Source organism: Ochotona princeps, chromosome 6 (assembly GCF_030435755.1).
Source record: "Ochotona princeps isolate mOchPri1 chromosome 6, mOchPri1.hap1, whole genome shotgun sequence".
Lineage (NCBI taxonomy): Eukaryota > Metazoa > Chordata > Mammalia > Lagomorpha > Ochotonidae > Ochotona > Ochotona princeps.
In genome coordinates, this window is record NC_080837.1 from 77,200,119 (window position 1) to 77,223,008 (window position 22,890).

Genomic DNA, 22,890 nt, shown 5'->3' on the forward strand with positions numbered 1-22,890 from the left:
TAGATGACCTTGCTGAGGGTATCAATGAAAAAAGGGCACTATAACAATAATACCCTGAAATAAGCTGCTCAAAAGATTAAGCTGGCACAAAATACATGAAATATAAATTCAAAAGATACTGGTTTGACTACTCACCCATTTTCTCTAAAATGAGGAACAGGCAGGTTCTAGATCTTCTATCTCGGCAAACCATGACAGAAAGAAAAACAAAGACATTATTTTAGAAAATATTTAGCAATAAAATGACAAAACACTGACATTGGTTTTGTGATCAGTATTCAATGTAGACATTCAGGGTTCTCTTTCAGCATAATGGTCATAAGACTTTCAACACACATCAGAATTGCTTGCCTCTTTCTCAATTCAATTTTATAAATTTACTAATTTGTTACTCAAGAACATGTTTTTAATATTCATTTACTTCTTATTTACATATAATTTTCTGTTTAAAATAAGCAAAGGGAATCAAGTCTCAGGTCATGGAGCACATTGCTTTTTCAGGAAGTGTTCTGAGACAGAAAAAGCACGCCCACAAGGACTATTATTACTAGGGTGTCGCCGGGCTTTGAGAGTCTTATGTGTCCCATTACAGAACCACTGGTCTGGACCTCAGATTGACATCTGGAATGAGTCCCTCAGCATCCTCAGACATTTTTTCTCATCATCGATCCAGACAAGCAGTCTCCCAACACATAAGCATTTCCATGCCCAGATTTATGTTGTGCAGGCTTATCGAGTTCATTATGAGGGAGGAACAGTAAATTGTGCAGTGGACATTTCTTTTTTAGTGTATAAATAACACAAAATTATATGTATACATACATATATACAATGCACGCATATACTTGATCATATATATGTGTATATATATATGTATATATATATAACACAAAAACAACAGATAAAATTTATTGGAATAGATTTTTGAAAATCTTTAGTCAGCTGAAATTTTAAGGCGTGCATACAGTAAAAAGTGATTACAGTGAAAATATGAGTAGAAATATCTATGACCCAAGTTTTCAGGTAAGGATATTAAATCAATATTTACCACATTTGAATTTCTTTACGTGATTATTTTTACCTTATGCAAAATGATAAAAAAGAAATATGTCAAAAATAACCCAATTTCTAGGAGTCTCTGTGTTGAGCCTCTTGGCTCTTCTATATAAAGAATCATGTCATCTGCGTATAGTGAAAGTTTGACTTCTTCATTTCCAATTTGGATTCCTTTGATTTCTTTTTCTTGTCTTATGGCCTCAGCAAGTACCTCTAGGACTATGTTGAATAGCAGTGGAGAAAGTGGACATCACTGTCTTGTTCCAGATCTCAGTGGGAAGGGTTTCAGTTTTTCTCCATTCAGTATGATGCTGGCGTTGGGTTTTTCATATATTGCTTTGATTATGTTGTGGATTTTTCCATCTATGCCTATCTTGGTTAGGGTTTTTAGCAGGAAGTGGTGTTGGATTTTGTCAAAAGCTTTTTCTGCATCTATTGATACTATCATATGATTCTTGTTTTTCAGTTTTTGGATGTGGTGTATCACATTTATGGATTTCCTTATGTTGAACCACCCCTGCATTCCAGGGATGAATCCTACTTGATCCGGATGAATGATCTGTCGGATGATTTTTTGAATTCTATTGGCTAGGATTTTGTTGAGTATCTTAGCATCAATGTTCATCAGAGAGATAGGTCTGTAGTTTTCTTTCTCTGTAGGATGTCTGTCCGGTTTTGGGATTAAGGTAATGTTGGTTTCATAGAATGAGTTTGGAAGGGTCGCTTCCTTTTCTATTGTATTGAAGAGTTTGTAGAGAATTGGGGTTAGTTCTGTTTGGAATATTTTGTAGAATTCTGGAGTGAAGCCGTCTGGAGCTGGGCTTTTCTTTGTTGGGAGGTCTTTAATCACTGATTCAATCTCTGCTTCAGTTATGGGCTTGTTCAGGTCGTTTGTTGCCTCTGGGCTAAGTTTTGGCAGGTTGTATAAGTCTAAGAACTTTTCCATTTCTTGGTGGTCTTCTGATTTGTTGGAGTATAGTGCTTTGTAGTAATTTCTGATTATGTTTTTAATGGTTGCAGTGTCTGTTGTTATGTTGCCTTTTTCATCTTTGATGCTGTTAATTCTTGCTTTCTCTTGTTTTTTCTTTGTCAGTCGGGCCAGTGGGGTATCTATTTTGTTTATCTTTTCAAAAAACCAACTTTTTGATTCATTGATTTTGTGTATAGTTTTTTTTTTGTTTCTATCTGATTAATTTCCTCCCTTGTTTTGATGATTTCTTGCTTCCTGTTGTATGTGGGGCTCTTCTGCTGCTGTTTTTCCAATTCCTGGAGGTGTGTGCTTAGTTCCTGTATTTGACGCCTCTCTTGGGCCTTGACATGGGCTCCAATTGCGATGAATTTACCCCGCAGCACTGCTTTGGCCGTGTCCCATAAGATTTGGAATGTTGTGTCAGAGTTTTCATTGGTTTCCAAAAATTTTTTGATCTCATCTTTAATTTCTTCTCTGATCCATTGTTCGTTTAATAGCATATTGTTTAGCCTCCAAGAGTTTCTGTATTTCCTGGGGCATTTTGAATTGCTAATTTCCAATTTCATTCCATGGTGGTCTGAGAGGGTACATGGTATGATTCCTATCTTTTTGAAGTTATTTAGGTTTGCTTTGTGTCCTATCATGTGGTCGATCCTGGAGAAGGTGCCATGTACTGCTGAAAAAAATGTATAATCTGTGGCCTTGGGGTAAAAAGTTCTATAAATGTCTACCAAGTCCAGTTGTTCTAATGTTTGTACAAGCTCTGTTGTTCCTTTGTTGAGTTTTTGTTTTGTTGATCTGTCTGTTGTTGTTAGCGGGGTGTTAAGGTCTCCCACTATTATTGTGAAAACCCCTCATAGCAAACAAACAATCATACAAACTAAAAAAACCTAAAATAAATAGACAAACAACAAAAAGTAGAGCTTGGAATCTGACAGGAAAGAGCTGGCATGGATTTGCTCATGCCTCGCTGGGTGGGACACGAAGATTAGTCACTCTTCACCATGGTGTTGGGGACTTTCCTGCACACCCCCCCCCAAAATGTTCTGCACCTTAATTGTTGACAAATGTAATGTTAGAGTTACAAGCCAGTCTAGATTATCCTAAAATCTGCCAAGATCAGTAAAATTATACTTCAACACAACAAATGGCTAAATACTAAAAGGAAATAGACACGAGACAGCTGAATGGTACCTTATAGCCATTTTAAGGTATATAGTAGCTGGTCCTGTATACAAACTAAAATTGAAATGTCAATGAGCAAATCATAGGTTGTGGTTCAGAACTTGTTTTTTTTTTTTTTTTTTTTTAACATACTGGTTACTCAAAACCATGTCAATTCCACAATGTTACAAATTGCTGTTAATGTTATATTGGGACTCTTAATTGACTGGGATGATAGTCTACCAGCTCTAACTTTGGACCAGAAATGGTCTCCCCAAGAAACTGTTCAACCCATCTGGACAATAAGTAGCTGGACTCTATGTTTGGTATATGTTTGCAAGGAAAGAATCTTGATTGAATTTGAACTGTAATACTGCACCAAGGTGGAGGAATCCACCAGGGGGGAGGGGCGTGGGGAGGGGTGGGGGGATTCCCAGAGCCTATGAAACTGTCACATAATGCATAATAATTAATTAAAAAACCCAATTTATTTAGATTATCTCAAAAAGAAAGGGTTTTTTAAAAGGTGCAACCAAGAGGGACATTCATGGGGAAATATATCCACCATAAAAATATTGTCTATTGAGTCTGAAAGCAGAAACTCAGATACCCTGAAGTCCTGGTATTATTGGCCATGGAGCAAACAAGGAATTTAAAAAGCACTGGGGAAGTTGCTTACCTGTATCCCAAGAAGTATAATAACTAATTCTAGTGGTCAACCTGCAGCAAAATAGTACAAAGAAAATAAACCATAGAAGAAAACGCACCAAAATTAATGCACAACATTGGCTCCATTATAATGAACATATTTGCCTAGCATTTAAAGTTGTTGCCAAAATCATTATAGTTGCTTAATTTTATTAGCTTCAGTATTTCATTTATTGATGTTTGCTCCTCAAATTTCTTATACTCAATAATATTCTTTCACAAGCTATCAGAAGACTGATAATAACAATTGCCTCTTGGATTATAAAGTGTGAAGTTGTATTCAAATAACATTTTATGAAAATATTGTGTGCTGCAAAAATTGAAAAGACACGTAATAGTAAGAAGGTCATCAACTGAGCCAATTCCAAAGTCATTATGTTCTATTAGGAGGAATACAACTGGACCTCAGCATCCTCATATATTTATGCTCATCTTTGATCCAAACAAGTCCATCAGTAACAAATAATCATTCTTCAAACCACACTGATACTCTAATAACATGTCACCAGCACTCAGTTCACAGCAGGTAACTCAGCAGGTGGACATTTTAGAGGATATCATTGTATCAGTCCCTCATTGGGAAGAAAACATCCTTGCTCATTCTATTTATTGATTTAATTTCAAAGATTGATTTATGCTTATTGGAAAGGCAGATTCACAGAGAACACGAGAGACAGAAAGATCTTTCCACAAGTAAACTCCCCAAGTAGCTGCAATGGCAGAGCTAAGCTGATTCAAAGTCAGGAACCTGGAGCTTCTTTTGGGTTTTTCACATGTGTCGGGCCCCTGCATTTTGGGCCATTCTCTACTGCTTTCCTAGGCCACAAGCAGAGAGTTGGATGGGAAACGGAGCAACCAGGACAAGAATGGTGTCCATATAGGATCCTGATGCTTGCAAAGAGAGGATTTAGCCAATGAGTCATTGCTCCAGGCCCTTCCTTGCTCATTTTATATGAATGAGTAGGTGTAATCATGTTAAAGGCCATCGTCTAATCAATTAATAGCATATTTAGAATGTTTTAAATGACCAAAGGTAGAGAATGGTGTGCCTCTTGATAGTTGAGCATTAAGACATCATACAATGAATTAAAAAATAAGCCAAAATATCTATGCCAACAGTGTGTGAAAATGGAGAATAATAAGCACACAATAAAATTTTTTAATGTTCTTGGAATCTTTTAGAAGGCTTCTTCCTACAAAGCCCAAAATCTTATGGCCTTCCACACTTTGTTTTAAGGATTGTGACTTCTTTTGGGTTTCAGCATAATTCTTTGTGAAATAAGCACTTATCAGGATGATACCCTTAAACCAATGGTTCAAAGGATTGGGAGACCAGTTAGATTCACTACTGGATGCCTGAGTTGTAGTGGCAGCAGGCCAAAGCATACTCTAGCCCCCAAATTTTTATCTAGAAGCAAATAGGACAATAGAAATTGTACTACAATACTTTATGTTACTTTAACAAAATTTAGTAAATATGTGACTAATTTTGGAGATGATTCCACTAAGCAACTATGTCACTTATTGATAAGAAAATCCACAGAGGGCCGACATTGTGACAAAGTCAGTTAGGCTGCTGCCTGTGACACCAGCGTTCTATATTAGCATTGATTGGAGTCCTAACCACTTACATCTCATACAGATTTCAATTAATCCACCCAATCACTTCTAGGCCTTTTGGCTACGATCAAGTGCAATTAATCTACCTGGGAAAACAATAGAAGATGGCTGAAGCACTGTGCTGGGAGCTGTGCAGGTGCAGCTGGAATCAATGCTGCGGAGGTGTGCAGAGAATGGCTCCCCTGCTGGCAAGGCAAGGTAAATGCCTCTTCTGCCGCTTCAATGCAGTTTCATGGACGCTACCCCTTAAAAAATTCTGAAATGTGTTGATGCATTGTTGTTTGCCCTTGTGAGAATGTTTCTGTAACTGATGTGAGCTTAATAACCAATGTCATTAACACTGTCTTGGTGAGCAGGACTTTAACAATTTATGTTGTCTTGAAGGCTCCCATGACCCTTAGGCTGGAGGAACTCAAGGATGTTTGTACTGACATTGTAAAACATGTTTTCAAAAAATTAAGTGGTTGTAAAACCTGTGGTTGTAGTGGGAATTTATCTTTAAAATTTTTTGTTTCTGATCTTTATGTTTTTCCCTTCATGATATATTTTCTCCTTTAAATGATTAGATAAGTTGTAGTAAGAGAAATGCAGTAGGAGTGTATTACTGATTAATAAATGCTGCCAGCTGAGGAATTCCTGGCTGCAAGGTCAGAATGGATAATGGCCTCTTTAAAGTGAGCTTGCAGAATTATCTTTGGAAACACCCTCTTAACCATGATGTAAAGTCCATGTGAAAGCTTGTGAGGATTTCTGTATAAATAAAAGAGACAGCTTTCTTGGGTTGTCCATTATGATCATTGAGCCATAACATGAGCCATCTCTTCTCTTCAAGTCCACACATGCTTTGTTGAAGTTTGAACTCAGCTGGAGCTGGTCTCCAGCAGTACTGGACCTCTGTACTCACATGAGACCTGCTTGAAGCTCTTGGCTTTGACCTGACCCAACCCTGCTGCTGAGCTATCTGGGGAATGAATCAGTTGATGGAAGCTTCCTCTATGTCTCTCTCCACAACCCCACCCACTTTGTCTAACTTTTAATCTTAAAAAAAAAAAGAAAACCTATAATGGGACTCACAAATGACTTTGTGAACATAATCCCCACAAATTCTGAGAATACCTTTCCTCATTTGTAATAAATACTTTCATTATTTCACAAATGATATAATATTATGCTCAGGAAATGAAGTTTGTGTATTGATTTGGCTAGATTATTTGATTTTATCTTCAGAGGCAAATCATATACAAAAATCTCAAGTTCTTATTCTTTATCATTATCCTACAATTCTACAGTTACAGGAATTTCATTAGTGACAGCAAATAGTGTAACAGTGTTAGAATCCCACAATATTATAGGAAAAAATTGTATGGGTATACATATGCACTCAAATAGAATATTAAACATTGAACTAGGTAACACAGAACAAAAAATTCTGCAATATTCAATCAAAGAAAATCTGAAATAAATATATTTTCACAAAATTTACATGAAGGAGAAAAATTTTGATATTGATATTCAAGTTGTCTGAATAAGTTGAAGTAATGGCCCAGGGTCTGGTTTGGCCACACCTCAATAGTTTATATTAAATATGTGTGTCATCAAAGAAAGTCACTGACCACCTATAATAACAAATTTTACATCTTTTGGAGGTATGACTTACTGAAAAACACATAGAAGGCAAAAGAATGAAATTAAAATAGGCCATGCTACTAGAAATTACAGATAAATAAACAAACAGCAGGACATGCATGGGGAGGGATATCCTATGGCTCTCAGGGCCTCAAAGACTCCAATCCTTAACACCCCAAATCCCATTCAACCACAATTACTAAGCTGAATTTCTCCATAGTCCTAAAAGGCATGGCTTTTGAGTCATATCATTCAAAACAAAATCTCATCATTGAATCAAAACCGGGTGACCCCGACCCTCACATGCATCCACTTGGAAATTGGCATCTGACTCTAATAGAGGTGGGAATTTTTTTTTGCACTAAGGAACATCTGGATATTTACAGCATCATCTATAGGCTATGCAAAATTATCAACTTAAAAATTAGCCTGCTACAGATACACTGAATTTCAAGTCATCTGACAGTTTCCTTGTCAGTGCCAGACCAAATGGTTGTCTACTGGACTTGGCCCCCAGACTGGATGATTCCTTTGCAAACAGATCAGTAGTATTATGTTGAGCAAGTGGTCAACAGACAGTGCCCCAGGGCATGAGAACGAACGAGGCTTTGCCTTCAGTGGCATTGAATGGATAAGTGCATAGGGATCAAAACAGAGTATTGCCCTGGTTGAGGGATAGTGGCTCATACAGAAATATCTGCAATATGATAAATTGAGAAGTTCTGAGGAAGGACCCCTCTTGTAGACTTGGGACAGTCAGTCCAAAATACTTGGGAAATAAAGGTGGTTGGTTCAATGGTTGGGAAAAGATATTCGATCTGTTTAAGGTTTTAAGTTGAAAGCATTCCACCACTACATTGCTGAACCAGCCAACCCATGATAATCCCAAAACAAGGGTCAGAAAGGAAACAGTGGCTGCTGTCTAATGTCAAAGAGAATATGAGATGATCAACTCAGAATGCCTGTTTCTCGATCAAGCTCAGGCCCTGGCAAGCACTTACCTGGGATATTAAGTATGAGGGTATCACACCAGGCAGCATGTCTCACTGAAAAACACAAAGGCACAAAAAGAGCTGCCATCATGGCTCCAGCCCTCTGCCAGGGTGACATGCACACACCAAGCCTGAGGAGGAAGGAGCTTGGACATATCCTGCACTAGTAGTTGCTTGTGGTTGAAGATTGCATCCTGGCCTGGCAGGGGGTCTTCAAAGCTCCCGACTCCAGGGTGTCTGAAAGGCACCAGGGAATCCCATAGCCTGCTTGCAACACTGTCATTAGGCTGGGCCTCAGCATGATCCTATTAAGCATGGTTTTTAAGTCATCATCTCTCTTTGAGATAGTGTGAGGCCTCATCATTAAGCCAGACACAAGAACTCTGCGAAGAACACCATAATGTGTATTGCAAACCTTCTGAGTCAGATGGATTGGCTTACCACGGGCAATCCCAGATGTCTACTTTGCCAAGAGATGACACCACCAGCTCACAGGCAGCTGTAACCTGTGAAACTTATAATAATGTCCTTTGCTGGCTGATATCATCTGTGTGATATGGAGGGGAACACACAGCAGGGGCAGGATCAGGGCATTTTGGCTAAGTGTACTTTATTCCTCTGCTCAGGTTCCCTGAAACTCACTTGAAGCTCATCTGTGGAGATAGTTACTCAACCAGATCTTTCTTCCTGCTTTAGTAGAGTCCACAGGCTGAGCCTTCCACTCAATCTGAGCCTATCATTGCATAGGGGACTGATCTGCAGTGTCTGCACAATTCCAGACATCCTGGCAATGCAACTGAGGGCCCAAGAAGCCCATACAGGCTGAGTGGTGATTCTGACCCCAAGTGAACCCTCCCTAGGGAAGCCTTTCTATTCCTGGCTTAGCCTGCACCCCAGGCCAGGTTTCAGGCATGGTGTTCTGGATTTCAGAGCCCAAAGGGGCATAGCTTATTGAGGAGCCTGGCCTAAGGCTGTCGTTTGTCTCTCTGTGATCCAACCCTTAGGCTGGCTTTTGGTAACCTACACAGACCCCTGTACTCCCAAGTACAAGCCTTATAACCCCTGCCATGCATTCATCTGAAATAGGCTACTAGGATGTCCTGCCAGGTAGCTTGCCTCACTGAAAGACACAAGGGAATGATCAGAACTAAGGAGAAAACCCCCAGTGTATCCTCAGCCCTGGGTCAGAGGAGCACACACCAAGCCCAAGGATGAAGGGTATTAGCTACAACCTGCTTAGGCAGCCACTTGAGCCTGGTAGTATCCAGGTCTCCCATCCCCAGGATGTGCTGCTTGGACAAGCATATGGAAACACCAGAGTCCCTTTGCAACTCTGTCTCTAGCCTGGGCCTCAGAGTAATCCTGTTGAGCACGAATCTTCTAGATAGTATGAGCTCTTATCATTGACCCAACCCCAAGAACCATACCATGGACACTCCAAGATGTGCCATCCTACCTTCAGGACCATGATGGATTGCTTACCACAGACAGTTCCAGATGTCTCTTGCAAACAGAGTTGTCAGCATCTGTTCATGGCCTGCTGAGGCCTTGATCACAGTTCCTTGAGCTTGTGTCATGGAATCCAAAGGGGCTTCCTCTGGTGACATTAACTGTAGGACATGGAGGAGGATGGGTGTGAACAAAAAGCAGGAGCAAGACCCAGGAACACATATTATTGTCATATTATCCCGTGTCTGTCTGGCTTCCTGGGCAGCAGATAAGGCAAGTTCCTCCCACTATGCCCATGAATATCTGGGCCCTTGTGTCAGGGATGTACCTTTAGGCCATCCTTAGACTACCCTACCCCTTTCCTGCTCCCAACACCAAGTTCCTGATAGGGACCTGGACTGGAAAAGCAAGCACTGCCAAGGCTTTGATATTGTCAAACAGTACCACAAGCCACAATTATGGATGCTCCCGTAGGCCCCTAGACCCACCAACCTGACTGCCATTTGTACCTGGTTGCCAATGTCCAGCCTGTGTACACATGGTGGATTATGGAAGTTCAAGTTCAAGCTGTGCCCCAGGGTCACGTATTTCTCCCATGATCACTGCACACTGAAATCCAGGACACATACCAAAGACAGTGAATGGTCACTTGGCCAGACCAAGATTCATTCTTCGAGCATTCATCCTTGCTGGGCTCAGCCCAGTCTGAAGCGCAGCCATCTGGCCCATGAATGCAAGATCTTGGACAGGGCAAAAATGAAGGAAAGAGACTCAGATGGCACAGTCCTGCAGGTGCCCTAGCTTCAGCACTTAGCTAAGGTGTTGACACTCCCTCATTAAGCACTAACCTGGATATCTCTGCTACATGGGTTCAAACATTCCTGTGAACTCTGTGAAGCTCTAGTCTGGCACCTACAGAGCCTGCTGGCCTGCCAGACCTCCCTCCCTGCCTTGGTGTGATCCATGGCTCACAGCTTACACTGAATCTGAGCCCCGGCTTTACAGAGGCCTGATCCTAGTGACCTCATGCCTCTAGACACTGGAAAGGCAACCCAGAGGTCCTGTAGCCTACATAGACTGAGTGGTGGCCCTGGCTTCACATGAACCATTCCCCTGTGGTTCAGGCTGGATCCAACTGAGCCATCTAGACCTTTGCTGCTGTACACAGACCTCATGATCCCTTCCATACACTCACCTCGGACCTGGAAAGCCAGGGCGCTCTGTTGTGCAGCTATTATCACTGAAAGATACAAGATATCAATAAAAGGTGAGGGGGGGCTCCCAGCATGGCCATGGCCCTTAATCAGTGGGGAACTAGCACCAAGCCAAGAAGAAACAGCTTGGGCACATACTTTCAGAGAAGCCACTCTAGCTAGGAACTGTGCCTTGCCCTGGGGTCCCCTGGTTTCTTCTACACAGTTACACTATTCCTGGAAGGCACAAGGAGACTGAGATCTTCGCAGCACTGTCACTGGGCCTCAGTATGATCCTATTGAGCATGATTTTTTAAGTCATCATCTCTCTTAGAGACAGTAGGAGGTTTCATCATCAGCGTAACACCCAGGAACCCTTTGATGAGCACCTGAAGATGTGCTCCCAATCTCCAGGGCCCAGATAGATTGGTTTGCCATGGGCATCTCAGATGTCTTCCTCTCTAATGGGGTTGGCAACACCAGCTTATCAGTCACAGGGGCTATGACCACAGCTTTTGCCCTCAGGCTTTTGGAACATAATGGGGCTTCCTCTGGTGACACCATCTGTGGGAAAGGAAGGGGGAGTGGTATGAGTAGATAAGCTGGATCAACCTCATGGTACACTGGCTTCAGGATAACTGTTGCTTTTCAGGACCAGGTAAGGCTTATTAGGCAGCTTGACCTGTTGGCATGGTGGATTGGGCAAGCTTCACACACCTCATCCCTAACTTTAGGCCTGTTGGCCCTGGGGCCAGAGAAACCCCACTGGGAAGAGCCACCCTGATGCAAGAAGGTAGCCCCACTCTTCTTTCCTGCTCCTGGCACAAAGTCCCTGGAAGAAAATTGGGTTGGATAAATACTGGCATGGCCTTGGACCCAGACGACTGGTTCACTTGATGCCACAAAGGATACTCCTGTGGATCCCTGGGCCTACCACCACAGCATTGCCCTCAAAGGGCATGGGCACCCTGGTCCACACTGCATGCAGACTGGGTTCTGGGGGCTTAGTCTGTGCCATCCAGAGACATGTTTCTCCCCTATTTGTTGCCCATGACAGTTGCAGACACATCTCAACAATCTGATACATATCAAGCTGGGCCATAACACTCCTTTTTAGGTCCTAAGCCATCCTGTGGAGAAGTGGGAATTCAGAGTCAGCAGGAGCCTTGACATTCTTGTTGGGCTCAGCTTAGTCCAAAGTAAAGTCATGACTCTGGATGGAGAATGCTGTGGACATGGGGTGTACCTGTCTCTGATGAACCTGATACCCGGCACCAGCTGGAAGGTTCCTGAGCATGATTTTTAAATCATCATCTCTCTTCAGTATGAGTTTTCATCATTGACCTAACCCCAGGAACTCTAACATTGGTACCCCAGGATGCACTATCACATTTCCAGAACTCGGATGGATTGGCTTACCATGGACAGACCCAGATGTCTCTTTTGCCAAGAGGGCTGGTAGCACCATCATGGGTCACCGAGGCCTTGACATCAGTCCTTAAGCCCAGGGTAATGGAACCCATGAGGGCTTCCTCTAATGACATCATCTGTGGATCAAGAAGAATGGCGATTGTGAAGAGAAAGCAGGAACAGGAGAGGTGTGCTTTCCCTTCATCAGCTTAGGTCATACTTTTGGGTGGCTGGACTTGTTATCACTCACTCTGGGCCTGTTTGTTGTGGGGCCAAAGAGGATGCCCCTGGCCATGCCACCCTACTACAGTAGTCTACCACTATGTACCTTTCCTGTCTGACACGAAGATTCTGGTGGAGCCCTAGGCTAGACAAGACAGCACTGGCATGGGTTAGGGATCTGAGGACTGGCTGCATAAGCCACACCCAAGGAGGCTCCTGTGGGGATCTGAGCCCACCAACATGCCACTGCTATCTGTGTGGCTGACCAGGTTCAGCCTCTGTGCACATACTGGATCTTGAGAATTCAGGCTGTGACATCCCCACCCTCACTCCCTACTGACCATTCCTCGCATGATTGCTGTGCCATAGTCTGGGACATGTTTCAAAGTGAATGGTCATTGGGCTTTACCAAGGCCTCCCATGGAGGAGCAGGAGTCCATACCAGGAGAAGCGTTGACATTGCTGAGCTCAACTCATTCTAATGCCCAACCATGTGGCACATAAAGGCAAGTCCCTATATCCCAAAATATACAACAAAATGTGGGAAGGTTTGTGCATTGTTCCACCTCTAGAACTCAGATGGGCTGGCTTACCATAGGCAGTCCTGAATGCCAGTTTTGCCAAGAGGATTTGCAGCACCAGCTCATGAGCCTCTGGGACCTAGACCTCCGAGTTGTGGAACCCATGGTGTTGAATTATCTGTAGGATATGGAGGGTGATGTGCATGAACCACAAGCAGGAACTGGACCTGGGTTCACGACCCCAGAACTGCTTTTACCCCATCAGTTCAAGAGAGGATGCTCATGTAGCCAGCCCTGTTGGCATGGCTGGTGATGCAAGCTTTGCTTACTGGACTCTGGAACATCCTCCAAGCCTGCTGACCTCTGAATTTATGGTGTCACTGTTTTGCCTCATTGCATTGGTATAAGGAGCTTCCTTGACTTCTTTCTGCTGATGCCACCAAGTTCCTTGAAGATACACAAGCAATGCAAATACTAGCACAATCTTGGTCCCAAAACACTGGTCAAATGAGCTATTACCAGAGATCACATGGAGCCCAGGCTTACCAATACTGTTCTGCCCTCTGGGTATAGGCTCTTAGATCAGCCTGTCTGTACACAATGGATCCCAGAGCTCAGGCTATTCTCTCCAGAGACAAGTTCCAGCTTTAAGCATCTTTTTGTCATGGTCATTACAAAGACTAGGCACTGAAATTTTGCTGGACCTTGGCCCATTCCTCTTGTGGAGCATAGGGGTCCTCCTGAGAAGTAGCAAAACTTGGGCTAAGAATTGTCTTGGCATACACACTGGGTTCAACTTAATCTAAAGCCCAGCCATGTAGCATGGGATGACAACCACTCAACAATACAATCCACAGGCTAATACAATACCTTGAAGACACATGGACTTGGGACACCTAAGTAACAGGTTGGCCTTTCTTCAGTATGAGACCTCATCATTGATTCAACACCAGGAACATCACCATATCACTCCAAGTGACACTCCATCTCCAGTACCTGTATAGAATGGCTTACCATAGGCATTCCCAGATGTTGCTTTTGCAAATGGTTCTGGCAGAGCTAGCTCATGAGTCACTTTGGCCTTCACTGAAGCCCAGCGCCAGGGGTAGTAGAACTCATGGGGGCTTACTTTGGTAACATCATCTGTGAGACAAGAATGGTGAGGGGTTTGAACAGACAGCAGATGAAGTCCTAAGATTGCTTTGGCCATATTGGCCTAGGTCAGGATCATGGGAAGCTAGTTCTATTGGTGAAGAAGGTTGGAAAACCTTCATCTACTATGTACAAACATCAGGGACTTCTATTTATAGTACCAGAGGAGCACCTTAGGACCACATTCACTTGCCACATAAAGCTACCACTACTTACATTTCCTGCCCTGACACAAAGATCCTGAAAGTGACCCAGGCTGGATAAGCAAGATTAGCTGGCATAGCCTTGGCATTTTAGGACAGGTCTGATGAGACACACCCATGGATACCCCATTTGAGCCCTGGGCATACCAACATGGCATCACTATCAGTGCCAGGCTACCCATTATAGCCTGTGTGTACACACTAGACACTGGGTATTCCAGCTGTACCCCATGTGCACACATTCCTCCCATTATCACTGCACACTTCAGTCCCTGACACATTTCACTCATGGGAAAAGGTCATTGGACCTGAGCAAGGATCATTTTTCTTGTGGAACCTCAGGATCTCCCATGGAAGAGTGAGAGTCCAGTCCCAGGAGAGTCCCAGGTACAGCATGCTGGACTCAGATAAGTCTGAAATTCAGTCATGTGATCCATGAACTCAGGACCCTGGACAGGTAAATTGTGAGCAAGGGGCCCTTCTAGCATTGCTCTTCAGGTGGTCTGCCCTAGGACACTTAGGCCAGACATTGGCACACCCTGAACAGTCAAGAACCTGGGGAATCCTGTGACTAGGCTCCAGTTTCATTGACCTAAATGAAGTGCCCAGGTTGTTCAGCACCTAAGAGCCAACTGCCCTACTAGACTTCCCTCCTTGCCTTGGTGTAGTCCATGGCCTAGGTCTCCCACCAAAGCATCACTTCTCACAGAAACCAGGAACTCAGTGTCCTCACACTTTCAGCTGCACAAGCAAGTTAGCCTTGAGCTCCCATAGACTGTACAAGTCAACTGGTTGTCCTCATCCCATGTAAACCCTCTCTTATGAATCTTGTAAGCTCCTGTGTCTGCTACCACAACTGAGGAGTACTCTAGAGGTATTCTGAACCTCAGAAGTCAAAAAGGCACAATTCACTAGGAAGCAAGGCCTGAGGATACGTTCCTGTGGTTCTGTGGGTCCAAGGGTCAGGCTGGCTTTGGATGACTCCATCCAAATGCCCTGTGTGAAAATGCACCATGATCCTTACAATGCTCTCATCTGGGATCCTGGACATCAGGATGCCCTACTGGACAGCTATTCTCACTGAAAGACACAAACGGAAAAGAGGAGTTGAAGAGGGAGCTCCCAAAATGGAAGTGGCCGTCAGCCAATAGGGAGCTCACGACAAACACAAGGAAAAAGGAGCTTGGGAACATCCTGATGAAGTGGCCACTTTACAATAAAAATTGCATCCTGGCCTGGGGGACATTCAGGACTCCTGTCTCCAGGTTTCCTTCTATAAAGGCACATGGTGATCCTGGGTCTTCTTGCAACACTGTTACCAGGCTGGACCTCAGCATAATCCTATTGAGCATGATTTTTAAGTCATCATTTTTCTTCAATACAGTAAGAGATCTTATCATCAACCCACAACCAGGAACTCTGCATGGCAACCCACCTCCTGGGCATAGATGGATTGCAATACTATGGACAGTCCCAGACATCCCCTTTGTCAAGAAGCTGTTAGCTCCAGTTCACTGGCCACAGAGGCCTTGATCACAGAGCTTACTTCCAGGGCAATGGAATTCATGTTGTTCCTTCAGGTGAAGTTATCTGTGGGACATGGAGGGGGAATGGTATGAACAGGTAGCAGGAGCAGGGTTTATGAGATCCAGGTGCTCTCATCCCATCAACTCAGGTGAGTCCTCTTATGTAACCATACATTTTGGTGTGGCTAGTGGGGCAGGCAATGCCAAATTCACCTTCAAACCTCCAGGCCTGTTGCTCTCAGAGGCAACCTCTGCCCCTTTATTTTGCCATGTGGTGCTACTGCTACCCCTCCTTCCTGCCACTGACACTAAGGTCCTGTGTGGGTCCTAGGCTGGATAAGGCCCTGGTTAGGACTCAGAAGATGGGCTGCATGAGCTGCAACCAAGGAGGCCATATGGGGCCCTGATCCTACCAATACTGTGCTGCTCCCTTGGATATGGACTTCTAGGCCCAGGTTGCTTATGTACACTGGATCCCAGAGCTCATGCTGTGCTCTCCAGAGACAATCCCTAGTGAGTGGTCATTACAGTCTTGGACACATCCCACAAACTAGGTACTGGCGTTGGGTAGACTATCATGCCCTATTTGTCCCACAGGACCTGGGGGCCTCCTAAGGAGGAGCGGGAGCTGCCCAGGCCAAGGAAGGGCCCTGGCATTCACCCTGGGTTTAACTAAGTCTGAAGTTCAATAAGATGACTTGGAAATGACAGTCTGAATGGTACAAGCCAAGGGCAAGAAGTATGTCTGGCATCACCTTGCAGATGCCCTGACCTTCCTGACCTTGGTATTTTCCCTGATGAGTCACTGATTAGATTTTCCCTGTGACCTAGGCTCCAGTGTCTCTTAAACCAACAAGAGCTCCGGCCTATCTGACACATGCAGATCAGGCTGCTACATCAGACCTCCAGGCATGCCTTTGTTGGTTCATGATCCATTCTCAGTCCAACCTTCACACAGAGCCCTGATTCTCAGTGTCTACATCCTTCTGGCCACCCCAAAAAGGCAACCCAGAGTTTGTGCCATGGACACAGGCCAAGTGATAGCACTGACACTATGTGAACCCTCTCTCAGAAAGCCTTTACAGTACTGGCTCAGCCCCCATCCAGGCTGGGGCTTCAGGCAAGGCATTCTGGGCCTTAGAGTCCAAAGGGATACAGCTCACAAAGGAGCACTATCTGAGACTGCCTTCTTGTACTTCTGTAGGTCCATCCCACTGTCTGACTTCAGATGACCCACCCAGTGAACAGGTCTCACAACACCTAGCCAGCATTCATCTAGGAACTGGGATACTACGGTCCTCCACCAGGTGGTTCATCTCACTGAAAGACACAAAGGGATAAGAAGAGCTGAGCAGGAGGCTCTCAATATGGCCTTGGCCCTCAGCCAGAGGAGAGCATGGAGCTTGGGTGTATCCTGCCTGAGCAATGACTCTAGCCAGGAGACTGCAAACAAGCCTGCGGGGCTTCCAGGTCTTCCATCTCCATGGTCTTCTACCTTGGAAGATATACAGGGATCATAGGTTTCTCTTACAACATGTCACTAGGCCTCAGCGTAATCCTATTGAGCAAGAGTTTTAAGTCATCATCTCTCTTCAAAACAATAAGAAGGTTCATCACCAACCCAACACCTCCTGAGTGCTTCCCAAAGCACTCAGAGTATATTGTTTCATATCCAGGGCTCAAATGGATTAGTTTGTTGTGGACCGTTTTGGGTGTGCCCTTTGCCAATGGAGCTGGTAGCTTTAGTTCTTGGGCTACTGAGGCTTAACCACATCCCTTGTATCTAAGGCAATGAACTCAAGTTGTTTCCTCATGTGAAATCATCTGTGGGACATGGGTGGAGGTGGGTGTGAACAGATAGCAGGATCAGGGATTATGGGCTCCAATTATTCTACCCAGTCCTTGTCTACCCAGATGAGGACTCCCATGTAGCCAGTCCTGTTGGTATGGCTGACAGGAAAAGCTTTACCCTCAAACCTCTGGATATATTGTTCTTAGGACCACCAAGGCAACCTCTGCCCTTCCCCACTGTCACAACGGGTTATTTCTACCCCTTCCCCTTCTTCCTGCCTCAATACCAAGATCCTGGCAGGATCTTGGTTGGACAAGCAAAGGCTGTCCTGCATTGATCCCAGATGACCAGTTGCTTCGATATGCACCCAAGGAGGATCAGTGGAACACTGACTCTACTACCATGGCATTGTTCTCTTGGTCTGGGTACGCTCAGCATGTTTGAACACACTGGATCCAGGTAGCTCATGTTGTGCTGTGTGAGATGTGTTCCATCCAGGGTCACTGCCCTCCACGGTTGTGGAACATTTCAAAGATAGAATGTTGTCATCAGACTAACCATAGCCCACTATGGAACCTGGAGGTGATCCATGCAGGGGTCAGAGCCTTGAGAATACAGACCATGTGGTTACATTGGCCCCACTTGGACCCTCCCTTAGAAAGCCTTTGTGTTCTTGGCTTGGTCCCTGTGCTAGATCAGGGTTTTAGACAAGGCTTTTGGGGACTCAAGACCCAAATAGGTATAGATTATACATGTCCATATGCTTCAATAGGTTACCCCCATCGCTCTCCTGCCCTGAATGCCAAGATCCTGCTGGGGACCTGTCCATGCCTGTGCTGGCATGACTATGAGCTTCACCCAAGGAGGCACCAGTGGAGTTTCTAACCAACAAGGCATCAATTTCCATGGCTTGCTCTTCTAAGTCCAGGCTGCGGGTACATAATGGATGCTGAGAGCTCAGATTGTACCCCCCAGAGACAAGCTTCTCCCATGATTTCTGCACACTGTAGTCACACACAGCCCAAAGACTCAGTAATGGCATTGGGCTAGACCAAGGCCCATTCTTCCCATGGGGCCTTGGGCCCTCCTGTGGAGGAAGGAGGAATCTAGGTCCAGAAGCTGCCCTAGCATCAATGCTGGTCTAAACACAGTCAGAAGCACAACCATATAACTGGCAAATGCCAGCACCAGGATGGGTCAAGCATGGGCTTGGGGCATGTCTGGCTGTGTCCTGGCCTGAGGCATTTAAGTCAGGCATCAGTACTCCCTGTACTTAGCACTGACTGGAACTTCCCTGGGACAAGGAAAGCTTCTAGGTTGCCTTGACCCTGCAGAACCAGCTGTTGTGACACACCTCCCTTTCTGCCTCAGCATGGTCAATGTCCCTGGCCTTCTACCCAGTCTGATATTCACCTTCATGCACAAGACTAATTTCCAGTGTCCCTGTAGCTCTGATCATACTCGCAAGGTTACCCAGAGCCCCACAGTCCACACAGGCTGAGCAGTGGTCCTGGACCTATGTGGAACCTCCCTTAGAAAACATTTTCACTCCTGTCTTGGCTCCCACACCAGGCCAGAACTTTAGGCAAGGCATTCTGGGCTACAGAGCACAAAGTGGCACAGATCATGCAGGAACAAGGCCTGAGGCTTGCTTACTGTGGTTTCATGGGTCCATTCCTCAACCCCTCACTCCCACACAACAGACCTGTGCTCTAGAGTATAAGCCTCATAACCCTCACCATTAACTCACCTGGGACTGGTCACCAGGGTGCCTCACTGGGAAGTCCCTCTCACTGAAAGACACAGAAGAGTAAGAGGAGCTGAGATAAGAGCCTCCAACATGGTCTTGGCCCTTGGTCAAAGGGAAGCTCACACCAAGTCCGAGGAAGAAGGAGCTTTGGTGCATCCTGCTGGAGCAAGCCTCTCAGGCCTGGGGGCAGTGTCCTGCTTAGGGTTATCCAACTTCTCCTTTACTAGGGTCTTCTACCCTGGAAAATGCGTTTGGAATTCAGGGTCATTCTGTAGCACTGTCACTAGGCTGGGCCTCAGTGTTATCTTATTGAACATGCTTTTTAAGTCATCATCTCTTCAGTGTGAGGTCTTCATTAACCCAATGCAAGAAATTCCCTTCAGGCATCCCAAGGTGTGCCTCCAGGGCCTGAATGAATTGGCTTACCATGGGCAGTCCTGGATATTGCTTTTGCTAACATAGCTCTTGATCCAGAGGTGTTGAAACTGATGGTTGGTGGGAGGGCTTGTTCTGGTAAAATCAACTGTGGGACATGGAGGAAGATGGGTGAGAACAGAAAGCAGGATCAGGATCTAAGTATACCCGTTTCAGGTGTTTTTCAGTTTTGACCCATATTAGACTTCCCAGACAACCACATTTTGGTGTGGGGGATGGGTAAGCTCTGCACACTATGCCCTGAAATTCCGAAGCCTGTTTGTCCTGGCGCTAGCGACACACCTGGGATGTTAAAGCCTTCCATTCAGAAGTAGGAGCCTGTACCAGGAGTGGCACTGTTGAGTTTAACTCAGTTAGAAGTTGATCTATATGAGCTGCATTTGCAAGCTCTGGGGTGAAGCAAGCTGCTGGAAGTGAATGATCTGGCACAACACTGTAGGTGGCATGGCATGTGGCACTGAAGTCAGGGGTGGTCAATCTCCTGAATGATCTATGGTATACCTATGGACCAGGGTGACCCTATGGTGGATGCCTACCATGTCTCATGGACACATCTCCAACACTTGGTGATGGCACTGGCTGAACCATGGCTGATTCTTCCCATGGGGCCTAAGGCCTTCACAGGGAGGAGTAGGAACAAAGACTCAGGAAGTGCCTTGGCATCCTTGTTCAGCTCAACTCCGACTGAAGCACAGCCATGTGGTTGGCAAATGCCAGTCCTAGGACAGGCTGTGGGTAACAGGCATGCTTGCTACTGCCTTTTAGATGCCCTGTCCTGGAGCATATATGTCAGGGATCAGCATGTCTCTTAATGGAGACCAACAGGAACATCCCTGTGACCTAGACTCCCAGCATTCTAGTGACCACAGCAAGCTCTTATGCTGCTTTTGGGACCTGTAGAGTTGGCTGCTTTGCCAAACTCTCCTTCCTGCCTTGGCATTGCCCACTTCAGGCCTGACACCCAATCTGATCTCTGCCTTCACATAGAGACCTGATTCCTAGTGTTCTTATACTTCAGGTCACACCAACAAGACCATCCAAAGCTCCTGCAGCATATATTGCCTGAATGGTGGCACCGGCCCCACGTGAATCTATCATCAAGAAGGCCTTCAGTTCCTGGCTCTGGCATAGATCCTAAGAGAGTGCTGTCCAGGGCTGTGTTTCTGTGGCTCCATGAATCTACTCTTCAGTCAAGCTTCAGGTGAAACTCCATCCAAACAAGTCACCTTCTGAGCTGGGACGCATGACTCTATCCTGCACTCATCTGGAATGTCAGACAAATGATTGCCCGTCAGGTAGCTCCTCTCACTGCAAGACACAAGGGACTGAAGAGGGAGCTTATGGCTTTGCCTTAGCCCTAAGAGAGCTGGGAACACACAATAAGTTCATGGAAGAAGGAGATTTGGTGCATTCCATCTACTAGGCCAGTTGAGTGTGGATACTGCATCCTTGCCTGAGAGACATCCAAATCTCACATGCATAGGGTCTCCTTCCCTGGAAAGCACATGGGGAAATCAGTGCCATTTTGCTGCACTGTCACTAGACTGGGCCTCAGTGTAATCCTACTGAACATGATTTTTAAGTCATCATCTCTCTTTGAGACAGCATGAGTTCTTCTCATTGACCCAGCATCAGGAGTTCCACCCTGAACATCTCTTGATGCACCGCCCCACCTCCAGAACCCAGTCGGATTGGCTTATCATGGGAAATCTAATATATCTATTTTACTGACACCACAAGCTCGAGGACCACTGGGGCCTTGAATACAGCCAATGTTATCCAGGATAGTAGAACAAATGGGGCCTTCCACAATCTGACTGATAGATTCTGTGGAACAGGGAGAGGGATGGTGTGAACAGACATCAGGAGCAGACACTGGAAGCAGTTATGCTTGCACCCTATGGTCAGGCAAGGCTTCTGGCCTACCAACACTGTGGTGGTTCCATGTTGGGTAAAAACTACCCACTTCCTCCAAACACCCTTGGTCTGGTTTGTTGGGACCAGAGAGGTACCAGCAGGCTGTGTCCCATTGCTACAACAGGGTATCCCATCTCTTTAATCATCTTCAGATCTTCTGTCCACAGGATTTCCTGCCCCAAAAGACAAATGGAGAACCTGTTGTCTCCTTTTAGCACTGTTATTAGTCTGGGCCTCAGTATAATCCTATTGAACATGGTTTTCAAGTCATTAGTTTTTCTCTGAGACATTATGTTCTAATCATCAAGCCAACCCTAAGAATACTGCTAAAGGCATCACAAGTTGTGCTGCCATAACCCCTTTGCCTGGATAGATTGGCATACCACGGGTAATCCCAGCCTTCTTTCTTAATGGGGCTTTTAGTACCAGCTCATGAGCAACTGAGTCTTGACCAACATCATTTCTAAAGATGCAAATAATCATTAGTCTACAGCAAGGCTCACTTTCGCTGTGGAACCTTTAGGCCTTCTGTGGCAGAACAGAAGTCATGTCCCATGAAGAACCCTGGTGTGCTTGCTGGGCTCAATCAGTCTGAAGACCAGGTACATGGGCACAAACAAAGGGTTTTTGTCAGGGCAAGCTGCAAAGCAGAGGCCCACTGGTCACAGCATTGGAGGTACACTGAACTTAGGCACTTACATGAGATGTTGTCACTTCTTGACTGGGTACCAGTCTGGGTAATTCTGCCACATAGGCTCCAATGTGTCCATGACCCAAATGAAACAACATACACCTGTGAAGCTAGATGCTCCAGCAGACCTCCATCACTGCCTTGGTATGTTGCATAGCCCAGGCCTCTTATCATTAATTCCTGCCCTGAACAGAGGCATAGTTATCAGTGATTTCAGATTTCTTGACATGGGTGTGGTAACCCAGAGCCCCCCCACAGCACAGGCAGGCGAGAGATGGGACTGGCTACATGTGACCCCCCCTCAGAGAATATTTTCCTATTGGCTCAGCCTCTGAACTATACCAATGCCTTAGTGATGGCTTTCCATCCACGGAGCCGAAATATGCACAGCTCATGGAGGAACATTACCCCAGGCTGTCTTTATATTGCTCTGTAGTTACCACCTTGTTTGGCTTGCAGTGACCCACCCAGACCTTTGCTCAGAGATACAGAT

At 45.1% G+C, this 22,890-nt stretch overlaps 9 non-coding genes and 2 pseudogenes across 9 annotated transcripts; all 11 read right to left on the minus strand.

The window, feature by feature from the left end:
- Positions 1-604: 604 nt before the first annotated feature.
- On the minus strand, positions 605-671 carry LOC118759381 (small nucleolar RNA SNORD109A). Its single transcript, XR_004996171.1, has one exon. It is a non-coding gene; the product is annotated as a small nucleolar RNA SNORD109A (small nucleolar RNA).
- Positions 672-4,298: 3,627 nt separating this feature from the next.
- Positions 4,299-4,339, minus strand: LOC118759382 (small nucleolar RNA SNORD109A). The gene has a single exon (XR_004996172.1). It is a non-coding gene; the product is annotated as a small nucleolar RNA SNORD109A (small nucleolar RNA).
- Positions 4,340-8,425: 4,086 nt separating this feature from the next.
- On the minus strand, positions 8,426-8,506 carry LOC118759342 (small nucleolar RNA SNORD115). Its single transcript, XR_004996135.2, has one exon. It is a non-coding gene; the product is annotated as a small nucleolar RNA SNORD115 (small nucleolar RNA).
- Positions 8,507-9,482: 976 nt separating this feature from the next.
- On the minus strand, positions 9,483-9,546 carry LOC118759343 (small nucleolar RNA SNORD115; annotated as a pseudogene).
- A 1,512-nt stretch (positions 9,547-11,058) lies between these two features.
- Positions 11,059-11,140, minus strand: LOC118759332 (small nucleolar RNA SNORD115). Its single transcript, XR_004996128.2, has one exon. It is a non-coding gene; the product is annotated as a small nucleolar RNA SNORD115 (small nucleolar RNA).
- Positions 11,141-12,047: 907 nt separating this feature from the next.
- On the minus strand, positions 12,048-12,124 carry LOC118759341 (small nucleolar RNA SNORD115). The gene has a single exon (XR_004996134.2). It is a non-coding gene; the product is annotated as a small nucleolar RNA SNORD115 (small nucleolar RNA).
- Positions 12,125-15,611: 3,487 nt separating this feature from the next.
- Positions 15,612-15,692, minus strand: LOC118759326 (small nucleolar RNA SNORD115). The gene has a single exon (XR_004996123.1). It is a non-coding gene; the product is annotated as a small nucleolar RNA SNORD115 (small nucleolar RNA).
- Positions 15,693-17,354: 1,662 nt separating this feature from the next.
- On the minus strand, positions 17,355-17,435 carry LOC118759327 (small nucleolar RNA SNORD115). The gene has a single exon (XR_004996124.2). It is a non-coding gene; the product is annotated as a small nucleolar RNA SNORD115 (small nucleolar RNA).
- Positions 17,436-19,644: 2,209 nt separating this feature from the next.
- Positions 19,645-19,716, minus strand: LOC118759336 (small nucleolar RNA SNORD115; annotated as a pseudogene).
- Positions 19,717-21,335: 1,619 nt separating this feature from the next.
- LOC118759323 (small nucleolar RNA SNORD115) lies at positions 21,336-21,416 on the minus strand. The gene has a single exon (XR_004996120.1). It is a non-coding gene; the product is annotated as a small nucleolar RNA SNORD115 (small nucleolar RNA).
- A 520-nt stretch (positions 21,417-21,936) lies between these two features.
- Positions 21,937-22,016, minus strand: LOC118759338 (small nucleolar RNA SNORD115). The gene has a single exon (XR_004996132.1). It is a non-coding gene; the product is annotated as a small nucleolar RNA SNORD115 (small nucleolar RNA).
- Between the last annotated feature and the right edge of the window lie 874 nt (positions 22,017-22,890).